The sequence below is a fragment of the Saccoglossus kowalevskii genome, chromosome 7 (assembly GCF_978046115.1).
Source record: "Saccoglossus kowalevskii chromosome 7, keSacKowa6.1, whole genome shotgun sequence".
NCBI classification, from domain to species: Eukaryota; Metazoa; Hemichordata; class Enteropneusta; family Harrimaniidae; genus Saccoglossus; species Saccoglossus kowalevskii.
In genome coordinates, this window is record NC_140647.1 from 40,285,221 (window position 1) to 40,299,393 (window position 14,173).

General features: G+C 31.1%; 1 protein-coding gene across 3 annotated transcripts in view; it reads left to right on the plus strand.

Moving 5' to 3' along the window:
- Positions 1–14,173, plus strand: part of LOC102802847 (farnesyl pyrophosphate synthase-like) — a 76,946-nt gene that overhangs the window by 41,375 nt on the left and 21,398 nt on the right. The gene's annotated exons all lie outside the window — the stretch shown is intronic.

Here is a 14,173-nt window from a genome sequence, read left to right on the forward strand (position 1 = left end):
TGGGTAATACATGTATGTAATGATGTAGAGTTTATAGACTGGGTAATACATGTATGTAATGATGTAGAGTTTATAGACTGGGTAATACATCTATGTAATGATGTAGAGTTTATAGACTGGGTAATACATGTATGTAATGATGTAGAGTTTATAGACTGGGTAATACATGTATTTATGATGTAGAGTTTATAGACTGGGTAATACATGTATGTATGATGTAGAGTTTATAGACTGGGTAATACATGTATGTAATGATGTAGAGTTTATAGACTGGGTAATACATGTATGTAATGATGTAGAGTTTATAGACTGGGTAATACATGTATGTAATGATGTAGAGTTTATAGACTGGGTAATACATGTATGTATGATGTAGAGTTTATAGACTGGGTAATACATGTATGTAATGATGTAGAGTTTATAGACTGGGTAATACATGTATGTAATGATGTAGAGTTTATAGACTGGGTAATACATGTATGTATGATGTAGAGTTTATAGACTGGGTAATACATGTATGTAATGTGTACAGTTTATAGACTGGGTAATACATGTATGTAATGATGTAGGGTTTATAGACTGGGTAATACATGTATGTAATGATGTAGAGTTTATAGACTGGGTAATACATATATGTAATGATGTAGAATTAATAGACTGGGTAATACATGTATGTATTGAAGTAGAGTTTATAGACTGGGTAATACATGTATGTAATGTGTACAGTTTATAGACTGGGTAATACATGTATGTATGATGTAGAGTTTATAGACTGGGTAATACGTGTATGTAATGATGTAGAGTTTATAGACTGGGTAATACATCTATGTAATGATGTAGAGTTTATAGACTGGGTAATACATGTATGTAATGTGTACAGTTTATAGACTGGGTAATACATGTATGTATGATGTAGAGTTTATAGACTGGGTAATAAATGTATGTATTGATGTAGAGTTTATAGACTGGGTAATACATGTATGTAATGTGTACAGTTTATAGACTGGGTAATACATGTATGTATGATGTAGAGTTTATAGACTGGGTAATACATGTATGTATTGATGTAGAGTTTATAGACTGGGTAATACATGTATGTATGATGTAGAGTTTATAGACTGGGTAATACATGTATGTATGATGTAGAGTTTATAGACTGGGTAATACATGTATGTAATGATGTAGAGTTTATAGACTGGGTAATACATGTATTTAATGATGTAGAGTTTATAGACTGGGTAATACATGTATGTAATGATGTAGAGTTTATAGACTGGGTAATACATGTATTTATGATGTAGAGTTTATAGACTGGGTAATACATGTATGTAATGATGTAGAGTTTATAGACTGGGTAATACATGTATGTAATGATGTAGAGTTTATAGACTGGGTAATACATGTATGTAATGATGTAGAGTTTATAGACTGGGTAATACATCTATGTAATGATGTAGAGTTTATAGACTGGGTAATACATGTATGTAATGATGTAGAGTTTATAGACTGGGTAATACATGTATTTATGATGTAGAGTTTATAGACTGGGTAATACATGTATGTATGATGTAGAGTTTATAGACTGGGTAATACATGTATGTATGATGTAGAGTTTATAGACTGGGTAATACATGTATGTAATGATGTAGAGTTTATAGACTGGGTAATACATGTATGTATGATGTAGAGTTTATAGACTGGGTAATACATGTATGTAATGTGTACAGTTTATAGACTGGGTAATACATGTATGTATGATGTAGAGTTTATAGACTGGGTAATACATGTATGTAATGATGTAGAGTTTATAGACTGGGTAATACATGTATGTATGATGTAGAGTTTATAGACTGGGTAATACATGTACATGTATGTAATGTGTACAGTTTATAGACTGGGTAATACATGTATGTAATGATGTAGAGTTTATAGACTGGGTAATACATGTATGTAATGATGTAGAGTTTATAGACTGGGTAATACATGTATGTATGATGTAGAGTTTATAGACTGGGTAATACATGTATGTATTGAAGTAGAGTTTATAGACTGGGTAATACATGTATGTAATGTGTACAGTTTATAGACTGGGTAATACATGTATGTATGATGTAGAGTTTATAGAATGGGTAATACATGTATGTATGATGTAGAGTTTATAGACTGGGTAATACATCCATGTAATGATGTAGAGTTTATAGACTGGGTAATACATGTATGTATGATGTAGAGTTTATAGACTGGGTAATACATGTATGTAATGATGTAGAGTTTATAGACTGGGTAATACATGTATGTATGATGTAGAGTTTATAGACTGGGTAATACATGTACATGTATGTAATGTGTACAGTTTATAGACTGGGTAATACATGTATGTAATGATGTAGAGTTTATCGACTGGGTAATACATGTATGTAATGATGTAGAGTTTATAGACTGGGTAATACATGTATGTATGATGTAGAGTTTATAGACTGGGTAATACATCTATGTAATGATGTAGAGTTTATAGACTGGGTAATACATGTATGTATGATGTAGAGTTTATAGACTGGGTAATACATGTATGTAATGATGTAGAGTTTATAGACTGGGTAATACATGTATGTAATGATGTAGAGTTTATAGACTGGGTAATACATGTATGTAATGATGTAGAGTTTATAGACTGGGTAATACATGTATGTATGATGTAGAGTTTATAGACTGGGTAATACATGTATGTAATGATGTAGAATTAATAGACTGGGTAATACATGTATGTATTGAAGTAGAGTTTATAGACTGGGTAATACATGTATGTAATGTGTACAGTTTATAGACTGGGTAATACATGTATGTATGATGTAGAGTTTATAGACTGGGTAATACATGTATGTAATGTGTACAGTTTATAGACTGGGTAATACATGTATGTATGATGTAGAGTTTATAGACTGGGTAATACATGTATGTATTGATGTAGAGTTTATAGACTGGGTAATACATGTATGTATGATGTAGAGTTTATAGACTGGGTAATACATGTATGTATGATGTAGAGTTTATAGACTGGGTAATACATGTATGTAATGATGTAGAGTTTATAGACTGGGTAATACATGTATTTAATGATGTAGAGTTTATAGACTGGGTAATACATGTATGTATGATGTAGAGTTTATAGACTGGGTAATACATGTATGTAATGATGTAGAGTTTATAGACTAGGTAATACATGTATGTAATGATGTAGAGTTTATAGACTGGGTAATACATGTATGTAATGATGTAGAGTTTATAGACTGGGTAATACATGTATGTATGATGTAGAGTTTATAGACTGGGTAATACATGTATGTAATGATGTAGAGTTTATAGACTGGGTAATACATGTATGTATGATGTAGAGTTTATACATGTAGACTGGGTAATACATGTATGTAATGTGTACAGTTTATAGACTGGGTAATACATGTATGTATGTATGATGTAGAGTTTATAGACTGGGTAATACATCTATGTAATGATGTAGAGTTTATAGACTGGGTAATACATGTATGTATGATGTAGAGTTTATAGACTGGGTAATACATGTATGTAATGATGTAGAGTTTATAGACTGGGTAATACATGTATGTATGATGTAGAGTTTATAGACTGGGTAATACATGTATGTAATGATGTAGAATTAATAGACTGGGTAATACATGTATGTATTGAAGTAGAGTTTATAGACTGGGTAATACATGTATGTAATGTGTACAGTTTATAGACTGGGTAATACATGTATGTATGATGTAGAGTTTATAGACTGGGTAATACATGTATGTAATGTGTACAGTTTATAGACTGGGTAATACATGTATATATGATGTAGAGTTTATAGACTGGGTAATACATGTATGTATTGATGTAGAGTTTATAGACTGGGTAATACATGTATGTATGATGTAGAGTTTATAGACTGGGTAATACATGTATGTATGATGTAGAGTTTATAGACTGGGTAATACATGTATGTAATGATGTAGAGTTTATAGACTGGGTAATACATGTATTTAATGATGTAGAGTTTATAGACTGGGTAATACATGTATGTATGATGTAGAGTTTATAGACTGGGTAATACATGTATGTAATGATGTAGAGTTTATAGACTAGGTAATACATGTATGTAATGATGTAGAGTTTATAGACTGGGTAATACATGTATGTAATGATGTAGAGTTTATAGACTGGGTAATACATGTATGTATGATGTAGAGTTTATAGACTGGGTAATACATGTATGTAATGATGTAGAGTTTATAGACTGGGTAATACATGTATGTATGATGTAGAGTTTATAGACTGGGTAATACATGTATGTAATGTGTACAGTTTATAGACTGGGTAATACATGTATGTATGATGTAGAGTTTATAGACTGGGTAATACATCTATGTAATGATGTAGAGTTTATAGACTGGGTAATACATGTATGTATGATGTAGAGTTTATAGACTGGGTAATACATGTATGTAATGATGTAGAGTTTATAGACTGGGTAATACATGTATGTATGATGTAGAGTTTATAGACTGGGTAATACATGTATGTAATGTGTACAGTTTATAGACTGGGTAATACATGTATGTAATGATGTAGGGTTTATAGACTGGGTAATACATGTATGTAATGATGTAGAGTTTATAGACTGGGTAATACATATATGTAATGATGTAGAATTAATAGACTGGGTAATACATGTATGTATTGAAGTAGAGTTTATAGACTGGGTAATACATGTATGTAATGTGTACAGTTTATAGACTGGGTAATACATGTATGTATGATGTAGAGTTTATAGACTGGGTAATACGTGTATGTAATGATGTAGAGTTTATAGACTGGGTAATACATCTATGTAATGATGTAGAGTTTATAGACTGGGTAATACATGTATGTAATGTGTACAGTTTATAGACTGGGTAATACATGTATGTATGATGTAGAGTTTATAGACTGGGTAATAAATGTATGTATTGATGTAGAGTTTATAGACTGGGTAATACATGTATGTAATGTGTACAGTTTATAGACTGGGTAATACATGTATGTATGATGTAGAGTTTATAGACTGGGTAATACATGTATGTATTGATGTAGAGTTTATAGACTGGGTAATACATGTATGTATGATGTAGAGTTTATAGACTGGGTAATACATGTATGTATGATGTAGAGTTTATAGACTGGGTAATACATGTATGTAATGATGTAGAGTTTATAGACTGGGTAATACATGTATTTAATGATGTAGAGTTTATAGACTGGGTAATACATGTATGTAATGATGTAGAGTTTATAGACTGGGTAATACATGTATTTATGATGTAGAGTTTATAGACTGGGTAATACATGTATGTAATGATGTAGAGTTTATAGACTGGGTAATACATGTATGTAATGATGTAGAGTTTATAGACTGGGTAATACATGTATGTAATGATGTAGAGTTTATAGACTGGGTAATACATCTATGTAATGATGTAGAGTTTATAGACTGGGTAATACATGTATGTAATGATGTAGAGTTTATAGACTGGGTAATACATGTATTTATGATGTAGAGTTTATAGACTGGGTAATACATGTATGTATGATGTAGAGTTTATAGACTGGGTAATACATGTATGTAATGATGTAGAGTTTATAGACTGGGTAATACATGTATGTAATGATGTAGAGTTTATAGACTGGGTAATACATGTATGTAATGATGTAGAGTTTATAGACTGGGTAATACATGTATGTATGATGTAGAGTTTATAGACTGGGTAATACATGTATGTAATGATGTAGAGTTTATAGACTGGGTAATACATGTATGTAATGATGTAGAGTTTATAGACTGGGTAATACATGTATGTATGATGTAGAGTTTATAGACTGGGTAATACATGTATGTAATGTGTACAGTTTATAGACTGGGTAATACATGTATGTAATGATGTAGGGTTTATAGACTGGGTAATACATGTATGTAATGATGTAGAGTTTATAGACTGGGTAATACATATATGTAATGATGTAGAATTAATAGACTGGGTAATACATGTATGTATTGAAGTAGAGTTTATAGACTGGGTAATACATGTATGTAATGTGTACAGTTTATAGACTGGGTAATACATGTATGTATGATGTAGAGTTTATAGACTGGGTAATACGTGTATGTAATGATGTAGAGTTTATAGACTGGGTAATACATCTATGTAATGATGTAGAGTTTATAGACTGGGTAATACATGTATGTAATGTGTACAGTTTATAGACTGGGTAATACATGTATGTATGATGTAGAGTTTATAGACTGGGTAATAAATGTATGTATTGATGTAGAGTTTATAGACTGGGTAATACATGTATGTAATGTGTACAGTTTATAGACTGGGTAATACATGTATGTATGATGTAGAGTTTATAGACTGGGTAATACATGTATGTATTGATGTAGAGTTTATAGACTGGGTAATACATGTATGTATGATGTAGAGTTTATAGACTGGGTAATACATGTATGTATGATGTAGAGTTTATAGACTGGGTAATACATGTATGTAATGATGTAGAGTTTATAGACTGGGTAATACATGTATTTAATGATGTAGAGTTTATAGACTGGGTAATACATGTATGTAATGATGTAGAGTTTATAGACTGGGTAATACATGTATTTATGATGTAGAGTTTATAGACTGGGTAATACATGTATGTAATGATGTAGAGTTTATAGACTGGGTAATACATGTATGTAATGATGTAGAGTTTATAGACTGGGTAATACATGTATGTAATGATGTAGAGTTTATAGACTGGGTAATACATCTATGTAATGATGTAGAGTTTATAGACTGGGTAATACATGTATGTAATGATGTAGAGTTTATAGACTGGGTAATACATGTATTTATGATGTAGAGTTTATAGACTGGGTAATACATGTATGTATGATGTAGAGTTTATAGACTGGGTAATACATGTATGTAATGATGTAGAGTTTATAGACTGGGTAATACATGTATGTAATGATGTAGAGTTTATAGACTGGGTAATACATGTATGTATGATGTAGAGTTTATAGACTGGGTAATACATGTATGTAATGATGTAGAGTTTATAGACTGGGTAATACATGTATGTAATGATGTAGAGTTTATAGACTGGATAATACATGTATGTAATGATGTAGAGTTTATAGACTGGGTAATACATGTATGTAATGATGTAGAGTTTATAGACTGGGTAATACATCTATGTAATGATGTAGAGTTTATAGACTGGGTAATACATGTATGTATTGATGTAGAGTTTATAGACTGGGTAATACATGTATGTATGATGTAGAGTTTATAGACTGGGTAATACATCTATGTAATGATGTAGAGTTTATAGACTGGGTAATACATCTATGTAATGATGTAGAGTTTATAGACTGGGTAATACATGTATGTATTGATGTAGAGTTTATAGACTGGGTAATACATGTATGTAATGATGTAGAGTTTATAGACTGGGTAATACATCTATGTAATGATGTAGAGTTTATAGACTGGGTAATACATGTATGTATGATGAAGAGTTTATAGACTGGGTAATACATGTATGTAATGATGTAGAGTTTATAGAATGGGTAATACATCTATTGAATGATGTAGAGTTTATAGACTGGGTAATACATGTATGTAATGATGTAGAGTTTATAGACTAGGTAATACATGTATGTAATGATGTAGAGTTTATAGACTGGGTAATACATGTATGTAATGATGTAGAGTTTATAGACTGGGTAATACATGTATGTATTGATGTAGAGTTTATAGACTGGGTAATACATGTATGTAATAATGTAGAGTTTATAGACTGGGTAATACATGTATGTATTGATGTAGAGTTTATAGACTGGGTAATACAAGTATGTAATGTGTACAGTTTATAGACTGGGTAATACATGTATGTATTGATGTAGAGTTTATAGACTGGGTAATACATGTATGTAATGATGTAGAGTTTATAGACTGGGTAATACATGTATGTATGATGTAGAGTTTAAAGACTGGGTAATACATGTATGTAATGATGTAGAGTTTATAGAATGGGTAATACATGTATTTATGATGTAGAGTTTATAGACTGGGTAATACATGTATGTAATGATGTAGAGTTTATAGACTGGGTAATACATTTATGTAATGATGTAGAGTTTATAGACTGGGTAATACATGTATGTAATGATGTAGAGTTTATAGACTGGGTAATACATGTATGTAATGATGTAGAGTTTATAGACTGGGTAATACATGTATGTATGATGTAGAGTTTATAGACTGGGTAATACATGTATGTAATGATGTAGAGTTTATAGACTGGGTAATACATGTATGTATGATGTAGAGTTTATAGACTGGGTAATACATGTATGTAATGTGTACAGTTTATAGACTGGGTAATACATGTATGTATGATGTAGAGTTTATAGACTGGGTAATACATCTATGTAATGATGTAGAGTTATAGACTGGGTAATACATGTATGTAATGATGTAGAGTTTATAGACTGGGTAATACATGTATGTAATGATGTAGAGTTTATAGACTGGGTAATACATGTATGTAATGATGTAGATTTTATAGACTGGGTAATACATGTATGTATGATGTAGAGTTTATAGACTGGGTAATACATGTATGTAATGATGTAGAGTTTATAGACTGGGTAATACATGTATGTATGATGTAGAGTTTATAGACTGGGTAATACATGTATGTAATGATGTAGAGTTTATAGACTGGGTAATACATGTATGTATGATGTAGAGTTGATAGACTGGGTAATACATGTATGTAATGTGTACAGTTTATAGACTGGGTAATACATGTATGTAATGATGTAGAGTTTATAGACTGGGTAATACATGTATGTAATGATGTAGAGTTTATAGACTGGGTAATACATGTATGTATGATGTAGAGTTTATAGACTGGGTAATACATGTATGTAATGATGTAGAATTAATAGACTGGGTAATACATGTATGTATTGAAGTAGAGTTTATAGACTGGGTAATACATGTTTGTAATGTGTACAGTTTATAGACTGGGTAATACATGTATGTATGTATGATGTAGAGTTTATAGACTGGGTAATACATGTATGTAATGATGTAGAATTTATAGACTGGGTAATACATCTATGTAATGATGTAGAGTTTATAGACTGGGTAATACATGTATGTAATGTGTACAGTTTATAGACTGGGTAATACATGTATGTATGATGTAGAGTTTATAGACTGGGTAATACATGTATGTATTGATGTAGAGTTTATAGACTGGGTAATACATCTATGTAATGATGTAGAGTTTATAGACTGGGTAATACATGTACGTAATGTGTACAGTTTATAGACTGGGTAATACATGTATGTATTGATGTAGAGTTTATAGACTGGGTAATACATGTATGTAATGATGTAGAGTTTATAGACTGGGTAATACATGTATTTAATGATGTAGAGTTTATAGACTGGGTAATACATGTATGTAATGATGTAGAGTTTATAGACTGGGTAATACATGTATTTATGATGTAGAGTTTATAGACTGGGTAATACATGTATGTAATGATGTAGAGTTTATAGACTGGGTAATACATGTATGTAATGATGTAGAGTTTATAGACTGGGTAATACATGTATGTAATGATGTAGAGTTTATAGACTGGGTAATACATCTATGTAATGATGTAGAGTTTATAGACTGGGTAATACATGTATGTAATGATGTAGAGTTTATAGACTGGGTAATACATGTATTTATGATGTAGAGTTTATAGACTGGGTAATACATGTATGTATGATGTAGAGTTTATAGACTGGGTAATACATGTATGTAATGATGTAGAGTTTATAGACTGGGTAATACATGTATGTAATGATGTAGAGTTTATAGACTGGGTAATACATGTATGTAATGATGTAGAGTTTATAGACTGGGTAATACATGTATGTATGATGTAGAGTTTATAGACTGGGTAATACATGTATGTAATGATGTAGAGTTTATAGACTGGGTAATACATGTATGTAATGATGTAGAGTTTATAGACTGGATAATACATGTATGTAATGATGTAGAGTTTATAGACTGGGTAATACATGTATGTAATGATGTAGAGTTTATAGACTGGGTAATACATCTATGTAATGATGTAGAGTTTATAGACTGGGTAATACATGTATGTATTGATGTAGAGTTTATAGACTGGGTAATACATGTATGTATGATGTAGAGTTTATAGACTGGGTAATACATCTATGTAATGATGTAGAGTTTATAGACTGGGTAATACATCTATGTAATGATGTAGAGTTTATAGACTGGGTAATACATGTATGTATTGATGTAGAGTTTATAGACTGGGTAATACATGTATGTAATGATGTAGAGTTTATAGACTGGGTAATACATCTATGTAATGATGTAGAGTTTATAGACTGGGTAATACATGTATGTATGATGAAGAGTTTATAGACTGGGTAATACATGTATGTAATGATGTAGAGTTTATAGAATGGGTAATACATCTATTGAATGATGTAGAGTTTATAGACTGGGTAATACATGTATGTAATGATGTAGAGTTTATAGACTAGGTAATACATGTATGTAATGATGTAGAGTTTATAGACTGGGTAATACATGTATGTAATGATGTAGAGTTTATAGACTGGGTAATACATGTATGTATTGATGTAGAGTTTATAGACTGGGTAATACATGTATGTAATAATGTAGAGTTTATAGACTGGGTAATACATGTATGTATTGATGTAGAGTTTATAGACTGGGTAATACAAGTATGTAATGTGTACAGTTTATAGACTGGGTAATACATGTATGTATTGATGTAGAGTTTATAGACTGGGTAATACATGTATGTAATGATGTAGAGTTTATAGACTGGGTAATACATGTATGTATGATGTAGAGTTTAAAGACTGGGTAATACATGTATGTAATGATGTAGAGTTTATAGAATGGGTAATACATGTATTTATGATGTAGAGTTTATAGACTGGGTAATACATGTATGTAATGATGTAGAGTTTATAGACTGGGTAATACATTTATGTAATGATGTAGAGTTTATAGACTGGGTAATACATGTATGTAATGATGTAGAGTTTATAGACTGGGTAATACATGTATGTAATGATGTAGAGTTTATAGACTGGGTAATACATGTATGTATGATGTAGAGTTTATAGACTGGGTAATACATGTATGTAATGATGTAGAGTTTATAGACTGGGTAATACATGTATGTATGATGTAGAGTTTATAGACTGGGTAATACATGTATGTAATGTGTACAGTTTATAGACTGGGTAATACATGTATGTATGATGTAGAGTTTATAGACTGGGTAATACATCTATGTAATGATGTAGAGTTATAGACTGGGTAATACATGTATGTAATGATGTAGAGTTTATAGACTGGGTAATACATGTATGTAATGATGTAGAGTTTATAGACTGGGTAATACATGTATGTAATGATGTAGATTTTATAGACTGGGTAATACATGTATGTATGATGTAGAGTTTATAGACTGGGTAATACATGTATGTAATGATGTAGAGTTTATAGACTGGGTAATACATGTATGTATGATGTAGAGTTTATAGACTGGGTAATACATGTATGTAATGATGTAGAGTTTATAGACTGGGTAATACATGTATGTATGATGTAGAGTTGATAGACTGGGTAATACATGTATGTAATGTGTACAGTTTATAGACTGGGTAATACATGTATGTAATGATGTAGAGTTTATAGACTGGGTAATACATGTATGTAATGATGTAGAGTTTATAGACTGGGTAATACATGTATGTATGATGTAGAGTTTATAGACTGGGTAATACATGTATGTAATGATGTAGAATTAATAGACTGGGTAATACATGTATGTATTGAAGTAGAGTTTATAGACTGGGTAATACATGTATGTAATGTGTACAGTTTATAGACTGGGTAATACATGTATGTATGTATGATGTAGAGTTTATAGACTGGGTAATACATGTATGTAATGATGTAGAATTTATAGACTGGGTAATACATCTATGTAATGATGTAGAGTTTATAGACTGGGTAATACATGTATGTAATGTGTACAGTTTATAGACTGGGTAATACATGTATGTATGATGTAGAGTTTATAGACTGGGTAATACATGTATGTATTGATGTAGAGTTTATAGACTGGGTAATACATGTATGTAATGTGTACAGTTTATAGACTGGGTAATACATGTATGTATGATGTAGAGTTTATAGACTGGGTAATACATGTATGTATTGATGTAGAGTTTATAGACTGGGTAATACATGTATTTAATGATGTAGAGTTTATAGACTGGGTAATACATGTATGTATGATGTAGAGTTTATAGACTGGGTAATACATGTATGTAATGATGTAGAGTTTATAGAATGGGTAATACATCTATGTAATGATGTAGAGTTTATAGACTGGGTAATACATGTATGTAATGATGTAGAGTTTATAGACTGGGTAATACATGTATGTAATGATGTAGATTTTATAGACTGGGTAATACATGTATGTATTGATGTAGAGTTTATAGACTGGGTAATACATGTATGTAATGATGTAGAGTTTATAGACTGGGTGTCACACGCAACGTAATATTACCGTAATTGGTATAGTACAGGTGTGATGGTTCAAATACCAAAATGGCAACAGTAACAGAAAGACTTCCCTGGCGGCGATGATAAAATACGAACACTGAGCCAACAGATGAGGTTTCAACTGTTTGGTATTATTATACTCTGCAAAAATCAAGTACCATAATGCGGTAAAACTCCACTACTCCAATAACTACCGGTAGATACTTAAACTCCAATACAATTCAACGAGATCTCCGATCTGATCTCAGTGCTGAACAACTCCCCTATATATACCCACACTGTCTATAAATAGACCATTACATCAGCATACATAATGAGTTTGGAACTTACTACAATTTTCTAGAATGTTCCATTACCTTCTATTGCCTTCTACAGTGTCCTATTACCTATTCAACCAACTTCTAAAAATTCCACCCAGACACAGTACGGTTCTAGAACATTCTCAGTCACACGGAAGTGGTAAACAAGTCGTATGCGACACTGGGTAATACATGTATGTATTGATGTAGAGTTTATAGACTGGGTAATACATGTATGTGATTATGTAGAGTTTATAGACTGGGTAATACATGTATTTATGATGTAGAGTTTATAGACTGGGTAATACATGTATGTAATGATGTAGAGTTTATAGACTGGGTAATACATGTATGTAATGATGTAGAGTTTATAGACTGGGTAATACATGTATGTAATGATGTAGAATTAATAGACTGGGTAATACATGTATGTATTGAAGTAGAGTTTATAGACTGGGTAATACATGTATGTAATGTGTACAGTTTATAGACTGGGTAATACATGTATGTAATGATGTAGAGTTTATAGACTGGGTAATACATGTATTTATGATGTAGAGTTTATAGACTGGGTAATACATGTATGTAATGATGTAGAGTTTATAGACTGGGTAATACATGTATGTAATGATGTAGAGTTTATAGACTGGGTAATACATGTATGTATGATGTAGAGTTTATAGACTGGGTAATACATCTATGTAATGATGTAGAGTTATAGACTGGGTAATACATGTATGTAATGATGTAGAGTTTATAGACTGGGTAATACATGTATGTATGATGAAGAGTTTATAGACTGGGTAATACATGTATGTAATGATGTAGAGTTTATAGACTGGGTAATACATGTATGTAATGATGTAGAGTTTATAGACTGGGTAATACATGTATGTAATGTGTACAGTTTATAGACTGGGTAATACATCTATGTAATGATGTAGAGTTTATAGACTGGGTAATACATGTATGTAATGTGTACAGTTTATAGACTGGGTAATACATGTATGTAATGTGTACAGTTTATAGACTGGGTAATACATGTATGTAATGATGTAGAGTTTATAGACTGGGTAATACATGTATGTAATGATGTAGAGTTTATAGACTGGGTAATACAT